This window comes from Pleurodeles waltl, chromosome 6, assembly GCF_031143425.1.
Source record: "Pleurodeles waltl isolate 20211129_DDA chromosome 6, aPleWal1.hap1.20221129, whole genome shotgun sequence".
Lineage (NCBI taxonomy): Eukaryota > Metazoa > Chordata > Amphibia > Caudata > Salamandridae > Pleurodeles > Pleurodeles waltl.
This window is the reverse complement of record NC_090445.1, coordinates 793841846-793859857: the sequence shown is the minus strand read 5'-3', so window position 1 is coordinate 793859857 and position 18012 is coordinate 793841846. Positions and strand designations below refer to the sequence as shown.

Below are 18012 nucleotides of genomic sequence, written 5' to 3'. Positions count from 1 at the left end.
TTCAACTAGCACAAGGCAAAGTAGATGATGCTCATCAAAAGAACCCAAACACCACACCTCCTTGGAAGTCACTTCAGGTGGGGTCCTAACAAAAATATAAAGCAATACTATAGCTCAATTCAATCGGAAAACAATGTAACACTGAAACCATAAATATATAAGGAGGGGATAAACATCAGGCAAGATGGACATTATAACACACTAGGTCACATTTAAGGGGATTAACAAGAGGGCCCTGCCATAAGTTAAGTTCTAGAAAGCATTTGTCAGCAAACAATTCTGATGTTCTCCAAGTGCAAGAACATCCACTCATACTTAAAAGCCAAAACCTATAAATGGCTTGAACAAAGGGGTTTCAAAATTACATTTGTTGCAACTGACAATGGCGGAGACATTATAGATGTCATATCAGATGGCAGACGCTATTTAGCTCAGTACATCACCCTGATTGTACAGGACTGCCACCAAAAGAAAAAAGAGCCCAGGACATATTGGAAATGGTGAGATTTTAAACCACAAGCTAGTAATGTTGGGTAAATATGCACATATGAGAGGTTCTGATACTTTTGATCTCCATCTTGCACATGGTACAATGACTCTTTGAGCAGCACAAATCTCTCAATGACTATGAGATTAATAAGAAAGCCAATGCCTCTGTCAGGAACATGTCATTCACTGCTGAGTAGAATGGGCTAATAAAGTGCATCAGCAAAATGATTAAATCATATGAGCTTTTGACAGGCAGGCAATAGGGAAGGCTATACCATTACTCAATCTATTATTTTGACAGACCATGTGGTAGGTTGAGTAAATTAATGGAAACTAGCACTTGAAGCTAGCCAGGGCACTGAAACAGCTGCTACCTTCCCTTGTCTGAAGACAAACAGCACATTACAAGAAAAGATAATTTCCTCCCAGGAGTACATCAGTGCCATTGTACCGAATCCACATACAAACATTAGCTTTCCACTCTCACGCCCTTTTAAGTGGGTGGATGTCTCTATGTAGAGGGGTGGATCATCAACAGAGTATCTCAACTTAAGCATTACAAATTGCAACATGTAGGACAAGAGAAGCTTAGCTGAATTTCCTGAATTTTTACTTAACGGTTTCATGATCAGGACATATTTTGAAAAGCTGGGAGCGGCACTTATTTGGCCAAAATTGTTTTCCAGTGATTGGGTCATTTGACATCACCAGGCTGTAATCCATTCAAATGTTCCGAGACCTTCCTATTACCCTTGCATCTTAATTGTCAAAATATGAATTTTCTCATTTAGCATTGGGAAAATTCAACATGCCTTCCTCAACCAGCTTCTACATCATATTCATTTTATGCAGTGTTTTCACAAAGAAATAGATAATGTTTTTGCTCTGTGGTAGGGCCAGTGTACCACTTCAGATTGCCAATGAAAGCATACACCACTTTGGAAACTGAAGTTTAACTTATTACACTGAAATGTGTCCTCCCTAATTTATATTTTCTATTAGAAGTTGCATATTTCTATTGTCATAACTGTTATCTTTTTTTCATGAACGATATGCCAACTGATGTATGGGTGACTGGTGGATGTGTGTCTCTCTCAAAATATTCCCTAATTTCACCTTAACATCAATTGATTTTTCTAGAAACCACCTTTTCGGTGACTATAAAATTACATTTTTTGGGTAAGCAAAGAGATACTGGTACGCACTTTCTTCCCTTCAGCAGGAACAGTACAAAAGTGTAGGTCAGAATTCATAGCAAACACACAAAGTGTGTGGGGTGGTGTAGGGGAGAACAGGACTCTTGTGGCCTGTTAAATGAATGCTGGTTGAGCACTTGCCGTAGTTCAAGAGGACATATGGGGGTGATGGGTGGCTAGACCTATGAGGGAATTCCCTTTAAGGACTAGGTGGTCTCACACACATTATAGTGTCATGCTTCATCATATGACCACCCAGCTTCACCTAGCCCCACCCAGGTAAGATGATACTACCTGGGTGGGCTCAACCTCGTTGTTTAACGAAGAACTTCAGAGGGAGTGCTGAGATTTAATCTTGCTGGATAATACAAGGGACCCAGATAAGGGTAGTGAAAGCTAAAATTACCTTACAAATCACCTGTTTAGGTAAGAAATTTAATGTAGGTGTTCGTAGGTAAGAGCAAAAACGGGGACGGAGACTCCTTTGAGTGGGATGACTCGGGGGGTCTAAAAAATGGGGACCAACATGTTTCTGCCCACACTAAGAGCCACAGTGGTCTGGGGCATTCATCAGGGTCAAGGATCCCTAAGGGTGAGGAGCAGAATTTTATGCTTGTTAGGAAAGATAAGTGCTCTAAGAAAATAGGCCTACCTGAAGAATTTGGGGGGATATGGCCTAAATAACAAAAGAATATAATAAGTAAACTGTTGTGAAATAAATGTGCCACTTCACTCCAAACCAAAGCACACTGATGGTGTCAGAAACATGCCATGGAAAATACACACATACACATGCAAGATTTTTAAGGTCTTTTGGCAAGGGAAGCCAATTATGATGGTCTTACCCTGCAAAAAATGCGGTTAGCCTCTGGTCTGGGAACTGACGGAGGGGGGGTGCCCCTTGTAGTCACACTCTATGGGAGGGACATGGATTAAAATATGGCTAAGAAGGTCGAGCTACCACATGCCAGCAGGCTGGTAACTCAGAAGTGGTTAATAATGCAGAAAAAGGCTGCTGTGTATTCACTATATCAATCAGTAAAGTCATTACGTAACATACTTGTAATAAAAAATCTTGTAAAAGAGAAAGAACATAATTACTAAACTCACAAACATGGATACTTATCTAAAAAAAAGATAAGAAGCGATGGAGAATCAAAGGGGGGCACCCTGAGGGAGTTTTAGACTTACTACTACAAAGGCAGCAACATGCTTGTGCACCTAAGTGGTCCGTGTCCCAGCAGCTTGTTCACTTGGGCCAGAATGCGGCGGACTTTAGATAAAAGGGCTGATTAATGTCAATTATGGTCATGTGTGTCTCAGCTGAAGCGTCGATGCTGCTTGACTTCCGGTGTTCTGCATTTAGCCGCACCCCGTCCGAATCGGGTTGGCTGTGTTATGTGCGCATGCGCACCGGCGATTTTGACAATTTCGCCGTCTGGAACTGCTCCCCTCAACGGGCAGTTCTGCAGCGCATGCGCGCTTTGAATTTTTAAAGAGGATGACGCGCATGCGCATGCGCGTTTTGCATTTTAACGCTCGCATTGAAAGGGGCACAACGGATTGCGGTCGGAGCAGCAGTACCGCGTTACAGACTCGTCGGAGCGGCGCTACCCCTTCTTTAAGGTCAGTACTCGTGCCGATTATATATTCTATATATATAATCTCGGCTTTCCTCTTTCAGTGACTTTCTTTTGTGTCACTGCCCTTCTACTAGTTACCTGTTCCCGAGCTGCGTCACGGCACCTCATTGGGCCGTTAGAAGCAGCTCGGGACGCTGCACGCATTTTGTGAGCACTAAAGAATTGTCAGTTACCGCGATTAGCATTATGAAATGCGAGCCTCTGTTTAGGTGGGGCCAGGCGCGCAGGCATGAATGTTACTGTGAGTAGGGTGACCACCTGTTGGTTATTTCCACGGACTGCCTGTAATTTGGCATTGCCGCCCGTTGTCCGCAATGAAAGGGTTAAGGGACGGTATTTGTCCATCATTTTAGCCTTTCACCAAAAGGACAACGGAGGCAGGGCCAAATTACAGGCAGATTAGTTTCCCCAACTGGACTGAAAGGCAGGGGGTCTCTTGTGCTCCAAGGCAGGGAGGGGCAGATAGATAAGACACTGCCTTCTTGCCAGGGGGTCTCCTTCCCTGAAGAAATGCAAACGTGGGCAACTGGTAAATCTGCAAACATAAAGGGGCTTGAAAACCTGCATTGACTTTAACCAAAGGAGTCACTTGAAGTTTTCTAATAGCAAAGATATTTTCTTTCAGAGAGATACTGTAATGGTGTTCCAAGGTGAGCTGTGGAGTGGGTGGTTTTATTAGACTGTTATAAATAATGTTAGTATTAGGTATAAACTATATATTAATCAAATCTGTATTTGAAAAACACTTTTTTTAAAATTTAACTGGAATGTATTTGCACATTTTGTAGCAGCCTATATTATGATGTAATTGTATTTATATAACGTTTACTACCCCCGACGAGGCATCAGTTGCATGTTTAAAACAAGGACTTACACATTCACAGTTCTTTCAGGGACGTCCGACCTCATAGTACTAACAGGCATTGGCAAAGCCAATAGGTCTTGTCTACGCAAGAGTTATTGGCTTTGCCAATGTGTTTTGACCAGAGTGGCTGCTGTTTAGCATGGCTATAAGTTAGTGGCATAGTGGCGTGAAGTTCATTTAGAGTACAGTGCAGTGGGGTACTGCGCAGTTGTTTATAGTGCATTTGCGTAGAGTGCAGTGGCATGGGACAAAGTAGAGTGGAGTAGAGTGGTATACAATAGAGTGGCAGAGTGCAGTAGTGTAGAGTGGTGCAGTGGCATAGAGTGCAGAGTAGACTTGTGTGGCAGAGAGTGCAGTGGCGTAGTGTTGAGTGGTGCAGTGCAGAGTTGATTATAGTGCTGTAGAGTGCAGTTGCGTAGAGTGGATTGATGTAGAGTGGCATAGAGTGCAGTAGCGTAGAATGCAGTAGTACAGAGTAAATTGCTGTACAGTGGCGGAGAGTGCAATGTTGCAGAGTAGAAGGTAGTGGTGTACAGTGTAGTTTAGAGTGCAGAGTAGACTCGTTGCAGAGTGCAGTGGCGTAGAGTGGTGCAGAGTATAGTGCCTAGAGTGCAGTGGCATAGGGTGCAGTGATGCAGTGTAGTGTCATAGAGTGCAGTAGTAAAGAATAGTGTGGTGTAGACCTCTGACCTGCTTTAGGTCTAGAGCTCACCCCCCACGTCCGCAGCACCACCCTGCTGTCTCGTGCCCCTGACCCCCGCCCACGCTGCTGCTAGCGTGTTCGAGGCCCTCCTCCACCCGCAGGCATCCTCCTGCGCCTCATACCTGGTGTCTAGTGGGCTCTGTTTAAGCTTCACTGTGCCGCTTTTCGCCGTCCTGTAAGTGTTTTTTCCTTTTGTTTCAGCACCTTGCCTCCTTGCGCTTCTGCCCCCGATGTGCCCCTTCTGATTGCTGTACCCTGATTGTAATTTGTGCCAGAATTGTATTTTGTGACTGTTTTTGAACTTTTCCTTACTGTTTGTGCCTTGCTTTTTTCCCTGTTTTTTTTGCCCCTTGGGCGCTCCCCCTTGCCGATCCACCCTTGCCGCTGCCTCCCTGCGGCTCCGCCCCCTCGCGCCCCCATTCGCCGCTCCCTCCCGCCCCCCAGCTGCTCCTCCCTCCCGCCTCCCTTCTTAATGGCTGGTGCAGCACGTCGCGAGTGAGCGATCTCTGACCTGCTTTAGGTCTAGAGCTCGCCCCCCACGTCCGCAGCACCACCCTGCTGTCTCGTGCCCCTGACCCTCGCCCACGCTGCTGCTAGCGTGTTCGTGGCCCTCCTCCACCCGCAGGCATCCTCCTGCGCCTCATCCCTGGTGTCTAGTGGGCTCTGTTTAAGCTTCACTTGACCCGTGTGCCGCTTTCCGCCGTCCTGTAAGTGTTTTTTCCTTTTTTTCAGCGCCTTGCCTCCTTGTGCTTCTGCCCCGTTGTGCCCCTTCTGATTGCTGTACCCCGATTGTAATTTGTGCCAGAATTGTATTTTGTGACTGTTTGAACTTCTCCTTACTGTTTGTGCCTTGCTTTTTTCCCTGTTTTTTTCGCCCCTTGGGCGCTCCCCCTTGCCGATCTACCCTTGCCGCTGCCTCCCTGCGGCCCCGCCACCATTCGCCGCTCCCTCCTGCCTCCCAGCTGCTCCTCCCTCCCCCCTCCCTTCTTAATGGCTGGCGCTGCGCGTCGCGAGTGAGCGACCTCTGACCTGCTTTAGGTCTAGAGCTCGCCCCCCACGTCCGCAGCACCACCCTGCTGTCTCGTGCCCCTGACCCCCACCCACGCTGCTACTAGCGTGTTCGAGGCCCTCCTCCACCCGCAGGCATCCTCCTGCGTCTCATCCCTGGTGTCTAGTGGGCTCTGTTTAAGCTTCACTTGACCCGTGTGCCGCTTTTCGCCGTCCTGTAAGTGTTTTTTTCTTTTTTCAGCGCCTTGCCTCCTTGCGCTTCTGCCCCCGTTGTGCCCCTTCTGATTGCTGTACCCCGATTGTAATTTGTGCCAGAATTGTATTTTGTGACTGTTTTTGAACTTATCCTTACTGTTTGTGCCTTGCTTTTTTCCCTGTTTTTTTCACCCCTTGGGCGCTCCCCCTTGCCGATCTACCCTTGCCGCTGCCTCCCGCCCCCCAGCTGCTCCCCCCTCCCTCCCCCCTCCCTTCCTAATGGCTGGCGCTGCGCGTCCGCGCCTGGATTGCGCCCCCCCCGGTCCTCACGCCCCCGCATCCCCAGCCTTCGCTACTCGGGCAGCGAACTCCTCGCCCTCAACCCTGGCCCATCCACAGCCTGCTTCCAGGCCACCCCGAAGCACACCAAAGGACCCTTCTCCTGCCGCACCGGCAAGTTCACCTGCAACAGAACAACGAAGCCTACAACAACCAACACCAACCACCTGAACTGCATCCTCAACACACGCTCCGCACGAAAGCACGCCATCCAGCTCTGGGACCTGCTCGACACCACCGCCCCAGACGTAGCCTTCCTAACCGAAACCTGGTGGAACGACTCCTCGGCCTCAGACATCGCCATCGCCATCCCTGACGGTTGCAAGAGCACCAGAAGAGACCGCACCAACGGAATCGGTAGAGGGATAGCCATCGCCCACAAATCTACCCTCAAGATCCACACCCACATGGAAGACACCCTCAAGACAGCCAAACACCTTCATTTCCAGATCCACACGGACCCCAACACTACCCTCAGAGGAACCCTCATATACCGTCCTCCAGGACCAAGAGCCCCCTTCAGCGACACCATCTCCGACCTCGCAAGCACCCACGCCCTCGCCTCAACAGACTACATCCTCCTGGGAGACCTCAATTTCCACCTGGAGAACAACAATGACGCCAACACCGCATCTCTGACCACCAACCTCTCCAACCTCGGACTCAGACAACTGGTCAACACACCCACCCACATCGCCGGTCACACCCTTGACCCACTCTTCTCTGCAAGCAACCACATCTCTTTCAGCCACACCTCCGAACTCCACTGGACCGACCACCACTGCGTCCATTTCACCTTCAAGAAAAACACCGAACACCACCGAACACCACCGCACCCCACTACCGCCTCACCGCCGCTGGGGAAAAGTCACCATAGAAGAACAACTAACCAGCACCCTCGCCAAAAACCCACCACCCGACCCCACCGACCCGGACTCCGCCGCCATCAACCTCCAACAATGGATCCTCAACTGCGCCAACATCCTAGCACCACTCGAGACCCACCGTCAACCAAGAAAAGAAAAAAACAGCCTGGTTCACAGACGAACTGATCACCTCCAAACGCAACTGCCAGAAACTCAAGAAAAAATGGATCCTCGAGCGCACACCCGACAGCCTTGCAACCCTCAAGGAAGCCAACCGCGAACACCACCAACTGATCCGACTCGCCAAACGCTCCCACTTCACAGAACGCCTTAACAACAACGCACACGACTGCAAGGAACTTTTCTGCATCGTGAAGGAGCTCTCCAACCCCAACGTCAACGACGTCCCACCATCCCAGAAACTCTGCGACGATCTCTCCACCTTCTTCTATCAGAAAATCGCAGCCATCCACAACAGCTTCAACACCTCGCCTCCCCTGACCCCCACCCCCAACAACTCCTCCCACGCCGACCGCCTCACTACCTGGACCCACGTAGATGTCGCCAAAACCCTAAAGACTATGAAGTCCATCCACTCAGGATCTCCCTCTGACCTTTGCCCACATCACGTCTTCAACAAAGCCGACGTCACCATCGCCCCCCAACTCTGCAAGATCATCAACCTTTCCTTCAACACCGCTACCTTCCCGGACAGCTGGAAGCACGCAGAAATCCAACCCCTCCTCAAGAAACCTAAGGCTGACCTCAACGATCTCAAAAACTTCCGCCCGATCTCCCTCCTCCCCTTCCCAGCGAAGGTCATCGAGAAGATCGGCAACGCCCAGCTCACCCACTATCTCGAAGACAACTCCATCCTAGACCCCTCCCAATCCGGCTTCAGACGCAACCACAGCACAGAGACTGCACTCCTCGCCGCCACAGATGACATCAGACAACAAATGGACAACGGCGAACTTCAGCCCTCATCCTCCTAGACCTCTCCGCTGCCTTCGACACGGTATGCCACCGCACCCTACTAAATCGTCTCCACGAAGCCGGTATCCAAGACAAAGCCCTCAACTGGATCTCCTTGTTTCTCTCCGGCAGAACACAGAGAGTCCGACTCTCACCCTTCCGCTCCGAAGCCACCAACCTCATCTGCGGCGTCCCCCAAGGCTCCTCGCTAAGCCCAATGCTGTTCAATGTCTACATGTCCCCCCTCGCACAACTGGCCTGTCAGCACAACCTCAGCATCCTCTCCTACGCCGACGACACCTAGCTCGTCCTCTCCCTGACCAAAGATCCTCACATCGCCAAAGCCAACCTCCACGAGGGACTGAAATCCATCGCCGAGTGGATGAGCAACAGCCGCCTGAAACTAAACTCCGACAAGACGGAAGTCCTCATCCTCAGTCACTCTCCCTCGGCCTGGAACGACTCTTGGTGGCCCACCGCCCTGGGCCCCCCACCCACCCCAGCCAGCCACGCACGAAACCTCGGCTTCATCCTCGACTCCGCTCTCACCATGTCCAAACAGGTCAACGCAGTCTCCTCCTCCTGTTTCAACACCCTCCGCATGCTCCGCAGAATCTTCAAGTGTATTCCAACAGAAACAAGAAAGACGGTGACCCAAGCCCTCGTCAGTAGCAGACTCTACTACGGCAACGCACTCTACACAGGCATCCCAACTAAAGACATCCAACGACTCAAACGCATCCAGAACGCATTCGCCCGCCTGATCCTCAACATACCCCGCCGATGTCACATCTCCCACCACCTGAAGGACCTCCACTGGCTCCCCATGGACAAGAGGATCACCTTTAAACTCCTCACCCACGCACACAAGGCACTACGCGACACTGGACCCACCTACCTGAACACCAGACTCAACTTCTACGTTCCCTCACGCCAACTCCGCTGTGTCATCCTTGCCCTCGCCATCGTCCCCCGCATCCAGCGCAAGACCTCTGGCGGCAGATCCTTCTCCTACCTCGCCGCCAAGACCTGGAACTCACTCCGACCTCACTACGCCAGACCCAGGACCTCCTCACCTTCAGGAGACTCCTCAAGACATAGCTCTTCGAACGATAGCAGTCTCCCCCCCCCTCCAGCGCCTCGAAACCCTAACGGGTACATAGCGCACTTTATAAATCGAATGATTGATTGATTGATTGAGTGCAGTTTTGTAGTGTCAGTGGAGTGGCACAGAGAACAGTGGCATAGAGTACAGTGGTGCAGAGTAAAGGGCAGCGGCATACAGTGCAGTTGTTTAGAGTGCACTGGCGTAGAGTACAGTGGCATGGGACAGAGCAGTGTCATAGAATACAGTGGAATAGAGTGTATTGGTGCAGAATGTATTAGTACAGAGTAGAGTGGTGTAGAGTATGGTGGCGACCAGTGCAGTGTTTCTCAAAGATTCCAAAATTAAATGTCCATTTTTCAGAGGATCTATACAATCTTGTATTGTCTGATATCTGCCCCATTACTGTTTCTTTCATGGCAAGAAGAGTGACCTTCATTTGTATTACAGACATTTGAGATAAGTAGGTGAGGTACTGGTTAGTTGAGGTACATCATCATACTTAGTATAACTCACATATAGTATAGCTTCCCTGTGAATATAGTTGATGTACAGTTAGCAGCTGAACTTAATTGTGTATGGGCAGTCAATTTCTTCTTTCAGTTAATTGGTTAGTCCAGTCTACTGGTATTTTGTACGAGCATCTATCCTATCTGCTCAGTTTATATTTTTTTCTGCAGGACATATTGTTACAGTGGTTCAAAAATGAGAATCAAATACAATATCTGTATGTATTTTGCGTTTTGCTTATTGTCAAATGTCCTCCTCTTAAGGTTCACCCCCAAATGTTGGCCTTCCTACTCTTTCTCAGACTTTTTCTTGTTGTCGGGCCTCTGAGCACTTTACCACTACTAACCAGTGCTGAAGTGCATGCGCTCTTGCCTTAAAATATGGTGATGTATGCTTAACACAGTTGGCATATTTCATTTACTTATGAGTCCCTAATAAATTGTACTTACCTATACCCTTGATTTGTAAATTAAAGGCTACTATTGCGCCCACAGTAATGATTGCGCATCCCAAGTAGTAGGTCAACATAACTTGCTTGTCATTCCAGAGTCTGTGTGTGCAGTTCTAAACTTCCATTTTGATCTGTCAAGTTAAATCTTTCCAGGTTCAAACCTTTATTTTTAAAACATATGTAACCCCTTTAGTGGGCCTGGGACAGATCAAAGGGCAGGGGCAAGTTGGACGTGTATTTTTAATTTTAACCTGTTGTGGTAATACAAAAACTATTACACTTGTCTTTCACCACCGCAAGGCCTAACTTTCACTTAAGCTAACATCAGGGTTACCTTGAAGCAGCCTGTCTAATTTCGAATTGAAAAAAACAAAATTTGGACTTTGGTGTCTATGGACTCGCAATTCAAAATCACAACTTATGGTCAAGTCTAACATTAATTTGTGTGGCTGAAAATGTCACATTAATAAATTTGCCGTTTTATTTTCTTAAATATTTACTGCCTACTGGCATGTCTACCTGTTTGGGTGGGTGACGAATCATCTCTTGTGCATTCCCTCCAGACAGGCACACGCCAAGGGAGCTCAGGTGTGACTGGATCATAAATATCCTGATGGCCCACCCTGGGCAGGATGAAATGGTGCAGCTGTCACATCTAAATGGGCTGGCTATTCTTTCCACACATGGATGCATAATCCCCCTTAGCGAGTCTGCAACTAGTCACTGCACTTCCTGTCCTATTTGCACTTTCTTCAAAGGCCTCTTTTTTAAGTCGCCCCCAATTCAGAGGCACCACTGGGCATAATAATTGGACCTTTTTTTTCCCTTTCACTTGATGCTTTTCTGTCCTTTTTTCATTTTTTCCCTCTTGTGTTTACCCCGCAATGCTGATGTCCCAGCATCCCCACCCGCCCCATGCAAAGCGCTTCTCCCACCTCCTTATCGCTGGACCACCGCCTCCATACCTCTCTTCCTTAACGACGGCCGCCACGCTAGTGCGCCACAGGGAAGCATGTTTGTGCATGGACGCCACCCAGCACCAGGGACCCTGGTTCTCACCCCTTCTGCTGGTTTAACGCAAGCACTCTACGTGCCCTCAACCCCATAAGATCATCAGCATGCCACCAAGCTGACCACATGTACAAACATGGATCATTTTCTTGCTGCGCCTGCTCCAGCATACTCCCAAGTACCACCTCATGATTCCTCACTGCTTCTTAACACATGCTCCCTCGTCAAGCATGCACTACAAGTCTGAGACCTCGACTCAACAGCTCTGGACGTCACCATCTCGCTATGAGTTGGATCACCCCTGCAGCTACCACGGACATTGCCACGGCCATTACGCACAACTACAAAATCATACACAAGGACAGAGCCAACCTTCCTGGAGGTGTCATTGCCATAATCTACTAGAACAACCTCCGCCTTTCATCATCTAGTCACATTCTGTCAACGCATGAGCATCTACATTTCCACATCCTGACCAACCGAAACACCTTCCTACGTGGCACCCTCATCTACAGGCCACCTGCACCTCAACCCCAGTCTTTACAGGACATTGTCAACCTCATTGCCTCTCCAAGCACTCACTTCCTCCTGTTACATCCCACTCTGTGATCTCGATTTACAGCTTGATCCCCTCAATGACCCCCAATACATCAAACATCCTGTACGACCCCACAATTCTCGGCGTCAAACAACTAGTCATCGTCCCTACCCACAAACCCCTTCACATCCTCTACGCCATTCTCTCAGCAGGGGACAACCTCACCTTCATCCACACCTCCAAACACTGTTGGCTTGACCAAGTGCATCTACTTAACCTACTCAAGCACTGCATGCCACCACATTCCCTAACCCCCTGGCAAACATTGGGGTATAGTCACGGAAGCACAGATCACCAAACGCTGTCAACCACTCCAATGAATCCGCAGGCAAACTAAAGCGCTGACTCTGAATGTGCAGCCAATGTAGCCCCTCTAAGGAAATTGGCATGGAATCTACATAGCAAAACTCCCAAGTGGTTTACGCAAGACCTACATCAATCCAAGCGCGCCTGCAGACGATTGTAATGCAAATGGAGCCTCCGCAAATCCACCAAACCGCACCGCCTGCAAAAATACCGACACAACGTACCACCAGAACATACTAGCCACCCAAAAATCAGCATTTCAAGCATGCCTCAACACCAGCACTCGCAATATCGAAGAGCTCTTCATCCTTGTCGAAGAGTTCACAAACCGCAGAGCAGAAACCTCATCCATCCCTCCCTCCCAAGACCTCCACAACGATCTTCCCCACCTTCTTTCACTGTAAGATCTGGGACATCTACAAAGGCTTCAGCATACAGAGCCCGCCTTCACCGCTCAGCACCATGGACCTTGCTCCCCCACCAGATACGAACTGCTGAACCACAATTACTGTATAGGACTCCCAAAGAATAATGAACTCCATCCACTTGGGAGCACCCTCAGATCCATGCCCTCATCACATCCTCAAGCTTGTCATTCCCATCATTTCACCAGAGCTTTGCTGAACCATCAACCTATCGTTTAAAACTGCCACATTCCCCTCAGACTGTAAACACGCAGAAATCCGCCCGCTACTCAAGAAACCCAAAGCCGACCCTAGGGAGCTGAAGAATTACTGACCCATGTCTCTGCTCACTTTCCCAGCCAAGGTAACGGAAAAAGCCATCAACTAGGAACTCGTAGAGTTCCTCGAGAGACACCGTATCCTAGAACTTTCCCTTTTCTGATCTGGAAGCAATCACAGCACCGAAACTGTACTTTTGGCCACCACCAACCACATACGCATCATACTGCACAGCGTAGGCACTGCCGCACTCAACCTTCTAGACCTCTCTACTGCATTCTAGACAGTCTCCCACTTCAGCCTCTGTGACAGGCTGCTCGACGCTGGCATCTGAGACAAAGCCCTGAGCTGGATCTGGTCCTTCCTCACCAGAGGGTCAGACTACCACCATTCACATCAGAACTTATACACTTGCTGCAGAGTAGCCCAAGGATCCACACACTGCCTGAAGCTTTTTAACCTCTACATGGCTCGCTCGCTAAGATCATCAAACACGAGGTAAAGATAGTCTCCTACGACAATGACACCCAACTGATCCTCTCCATGTCGGGCGACTCTGCTCAAGCCAAGATGCATTTTCCCAATGGGAGGAGAGCAGTCTGCCCTTGGATGGACGTCAGCTGCCTCAAGCTCAACTCAAACAAGAAATGCTTGTGATTGCCTACACCCCATTCTGCCTGGAACGACTCCTGGTGGCCCCCCACTCATGTTAATGCCCCCGCCCACATTAACCAATTGCGTAACCTGGCCTTTACCCTTGGCTTCTCTATCAATAACACAACAAATTAACGCTGTCTCCTCAACAAGCTTACACACCCTCTGTAGGAAAATGCCTCCTTTTTGCAGTCCACAACCCCCACCTACCCCAAACACTTTTATCCTGCTATTGATGCTGACTCTACGGAGTACTGAAGTGTGTTGAGATCCTGCTAACCAGGCCCCACCACCAGTGTTCTTTCAGTTAAAATGTACCATTATTTCCCCAAATTGGGACACCCCTCGCACACAGATAAGTCCCTGGTACCGACCTCCAGGACCAAGAGCCCCCTTCAGTGACACCATTTCCGACCTCGCAAGCACCCACGCCCTCGCCTCAACGGACTACATCCTCCTGGGAGATCTCAGCTTCCACCTGGAGAACAACGACGACGCCAACACCGCATCACTGACCACCAACCTCAGACTCAGACAACTGGTCAACACACCCACCCACATCGCCGGTCACACCCTAGACCCACTCTTCAATGCAAGCAACCACATCTCATTCAGCCACACCTCCGAACTCCACTGGACCGACCACCACTGCGTCCACTTCACATTCAAGAAAAACACCGAACACCACCGCACCCCACTACCGGCACACCGCCGCTGGTGAAAAGTCACCAAAGACCAACTAACCAGCACCCTCGCCAAGAACCCACCGTCCGACCCCACCGACCCGGACTCCGCCGCCATCAACCTCCAACAGTGGATCCTCAACTGCGCCAACACCCTCGCACCACTCAAGAGGCCCACCGTCAACCAAGAAAAGAAAAAAGCAGCCTGGTTCACAGACTAACTGATCACCTCCAAACGCACCTGCCAGAAACTCAAGAAAAAATGGCTTCTCGGGCGCACACCCGACAGCCTCACAACCCACAAGGAAGCCACCCGCAAGCACCACCAACTTATCCGACTCGCCAAACGCTCCCACTTCACAGAACGCCGAAACAACAACGCACACGACAGCAAGGAACTCTTCTGCATCGTGAAGGAGCTCTCCAAACCCAACGCCAACGACGTCCCACCATCCCAGAAACTCTGCGACGCACTCTCCACCTTTTTCTACCAGAAAATCGCCGCCATCCACGACAGCCTCAACACCACACCTCCGCCAGACCCCACACCCAACAACTCCTCCCACGCCGACCGCCTCACCACCTGGACCCACGTAGATGACGCCGAAACCTGAAAGACCATGAACTCCATCCACTCAGGATCCCCCTCAGATCCCTGCCCACACCACGTCTACAACAAAGCCGACTCCACCATCGCCCCCCAACTTCGTAAGATCATCAACCTATCCTTCAACACCGCAACCTTTCCGGACAGCTGGAAGCACGCCGATATCCAAGCCTTCCTCAAGAAACCCAAGGCCGACCTAAAAAACTTCCGCCCGATCTCCCTTCTCCCCTTCCCAGCAAAGGTCATTGAGAAGATCGTCAACGCACAGCTCACCCACTACCTCGAAGGCAACTCCACCCTAGACCCCTCTAAATCCGGATTCAGACGCAATCACAGCATCGAGACTGCACTCCTTGCCGCCACAGACGACATCAGACAGCAAATGGACAACGGCGAAACTTCAGCCCTCATCCTCCTAGACCTATCCGCCGCCTTCGATACGGTCTGCCACCGCACCCTACTAACTCGTCTCCACGAAGCCGGAATTCAAGACAAAGCCCTCAACGGGATCTCCTCTTTTCTCTCCGGCAGAACCCAGAGAGTCCGACTCTCACCCTTCCGCTCCGAAGCCACCAACCTCATCTGCGGCGTCCCCAAGGCTCCTTGCTAAGCCCAACGCTGTTCAACGTATACATGGCACCCCTCGCACAGCTGGCCCGTCAGCATAACCTCACCATCCTCTCCTACGCCGACGACACCCAGCTCATCCTTTCCCTTACTAAAGATCCACACACCGCCAAAGCCAACCTCCACGAGGGACTGAAATCCATTGCCGAATGGATGAGAAACAGCCGCCTGAAATTAAACTCCGATAAGACGGAAGTCCTCATCCTCGGACGCTCACCCTCGGCCTGGGACGACTCCTGGTGGCCCACCGTACTGGGTCCCCCACCTACTCCTGCCAACCACGCACGCAACCTCAGCTTCATCCTCTACTCCGCTCTCACCATGTCCAAACAGGTCAACGCAGTCTCCTCCTCCTGCTTCAACACCCTCTGCATGCTCTGCAGAATCTACAAGTGGATCCCGACGGAAACCAGAAAAACGGTGACTCAGGCCCTTGTCAGTAGCAGACTTGACTACGGCAAGACACTCTACACAGGCATCCCAGCAAAAGACATCAAACGACTCCAACGCATCCAGAACGCATCCGCCCGCTTGATCCTCGACATACCCCGCCGATGCCACATCTCCCACCACCTGAAGGACCTCCACTGGCTCCCCGTGGACAAGAGGATCACCTTTAGACTCCTCACCCACGCGCACAAAGCACTACACGACGCCGGACCCGCCTACCTGAACAACAGACTCAACTTCTACGTCCCCCTCCTGCCAACTCCGCTCTGCCAACCTCTCCCTCGCTCCCCAAATTCAACGCAAGACCTCTGGCGGCAGATCCTTCTCCTACCTCGCCGCCAAGACCTGGAACTCACTGCCGACCTCCCTGCGCAAGACCCAGGACCTCCTCACCTTCAGGAAACTCCTCAAGACATGGCTCTTCGACCGATAGCACTCAGGGCATCTTAGAAATGCCCCCTGTATTTTACCCAATCCTTCAATGCAAGACTGACTGGTCTGTGCCAGCGTGCCACAGAGGGACTAGTTTCTGACCTCCTGGCGTGAGAGCCTTTGTGCTCTCTGAGGCCAGAAACCAAGCCTGCACTGGGTGGAGGTGCTTCACACCTCCCCTGCAGGAACAGTAACACCTAGCAGTGAGCCACAAAGGCTCAGGCTTCGTGTTACACTGCCACAGGGCACTCTGGCTAGTGGAGATGCCCGCCCCCTGGACACAGCCCCAACTTTGGGCGGAAAGTCCGGCGGAGATAATGAGAAAAACAAGGATGTGTCACCCCCTCAGCCAGTTCCACCCCTAAGTTGACCAGAGCTGTAGTGACCCCCTCCCCCTCCTTGGAAAATCCTCCATCTTGTTTTGGAGGATTTACCCAATAAGGATAGGGATGTGCCCCCCTCCCCAAAGAGAAGCACAAGGAGGGTGTAGCCATCCTCAAGGTCAGTAGCCATTGGCTACTGCCCTCCAGCCCTAACACCCTCCTACACTCAGTATTTATGGGCGACCTTGAACCCAGGATTTCAGATTTCCTGAAAACCTAAAGGACTGCTGACCTCAAAACACCAGTGGAGAAGATGGAGACAACAACTGACTTGGCCCCAGCCCTACCTGCCTGTCTCCAGACTCAAAGAACCTGCAACAGCGACTCATCCTGCGGGACCAGTGACCTCTGCCAACTCGGGGTACTGCCCTTCAACCCAAAGGACCAAAAAACTCTAGTGGATATGGGCTCTGTCAAACAACAAGGAAGAAACCATCTTTAAAGTGACACCCACCTCACTCCTGAAGCGTGAGTCCCCACCACTCTGCACCAACGCCCCCAGCTTGTGTCCAGAGAAACCAACACTGCAGCGTGGACCCCCAGGTGACTCCAACGACGTGGCCACCCTGAGACAATCTCCCTGCATCCCCACGTGAAGCCTGCAGAGAGAATCCAGAGGCTCCCCCTCACCGCAACTTCCTGGTAACAGAGATCCCAACGCCTGGAAGAAGCACTGCCCCTGCAGCCCCCAGGCCCAAGAGGAACCAACTACCGCTCCAGAAGTGACCAGCAGGCGTCCCTCATCCTAGCCCAGTCGGTGGCTGGCCCAAGAAGAAGCCCATGCCCTGCCTGCATCACCAGAGTGGCCCCTGAGTCCCTCCATTGATTTCTATTCAAAACCTGACACCTACTTTGCACACTGCACCTGGCTGGCCCTGTGCGCCTGTTTGGGACACCGCCCAACCCAGTGCTATACAAAACTCCCCGGGTCTGCTCCCAGAGGGCGCAGGTAGTTACCTGCTAGCAGAGTGGAACCAGAGCACCCCTTTTCTCCATAAGCGCCTATGCTACTTTGACCTCTGCACTTGACCACCCCTGTGTTGCTGGTACTGGGTGTTTGTGGTTGACTTGAACCCCCAACAGTCGGCTGTCTATGCCCTGGAGACTGAACTTGTAAGTGCTTTACTTACCTGCTAAATTAACTTCTACTTACCTCCTACAGCAACTGTTGAATTTTGCAGTGTCCTCTTTTAAAATAGGTTATTTGCATATTTGCCAGAACTGTGTACCTTA

General features: G+C 50.6%; 1 long non-coding RNA gene across 1 annotated transcript in view; it reads left to right on the top strand.

Moving 5' to 3' along the window:
* Positions 1 to 3226: 3226 nt before the first annotated feature.
* Positions 3227 to 18012, top strand: part of LOC138302044 (uncharacterized) — a 46743-nt gene continuing 31957 nt past the window's right edge. Inside the window, exon 1 of the long non-coding RNA XR_011205240.1 lies at positions 3227 to 3311. This is a non-coding gene — a long non-coding RNA (uncharacterized lncRNA). The remainder of the gene's footprint in view (positions 3312 to 18012) is intronic.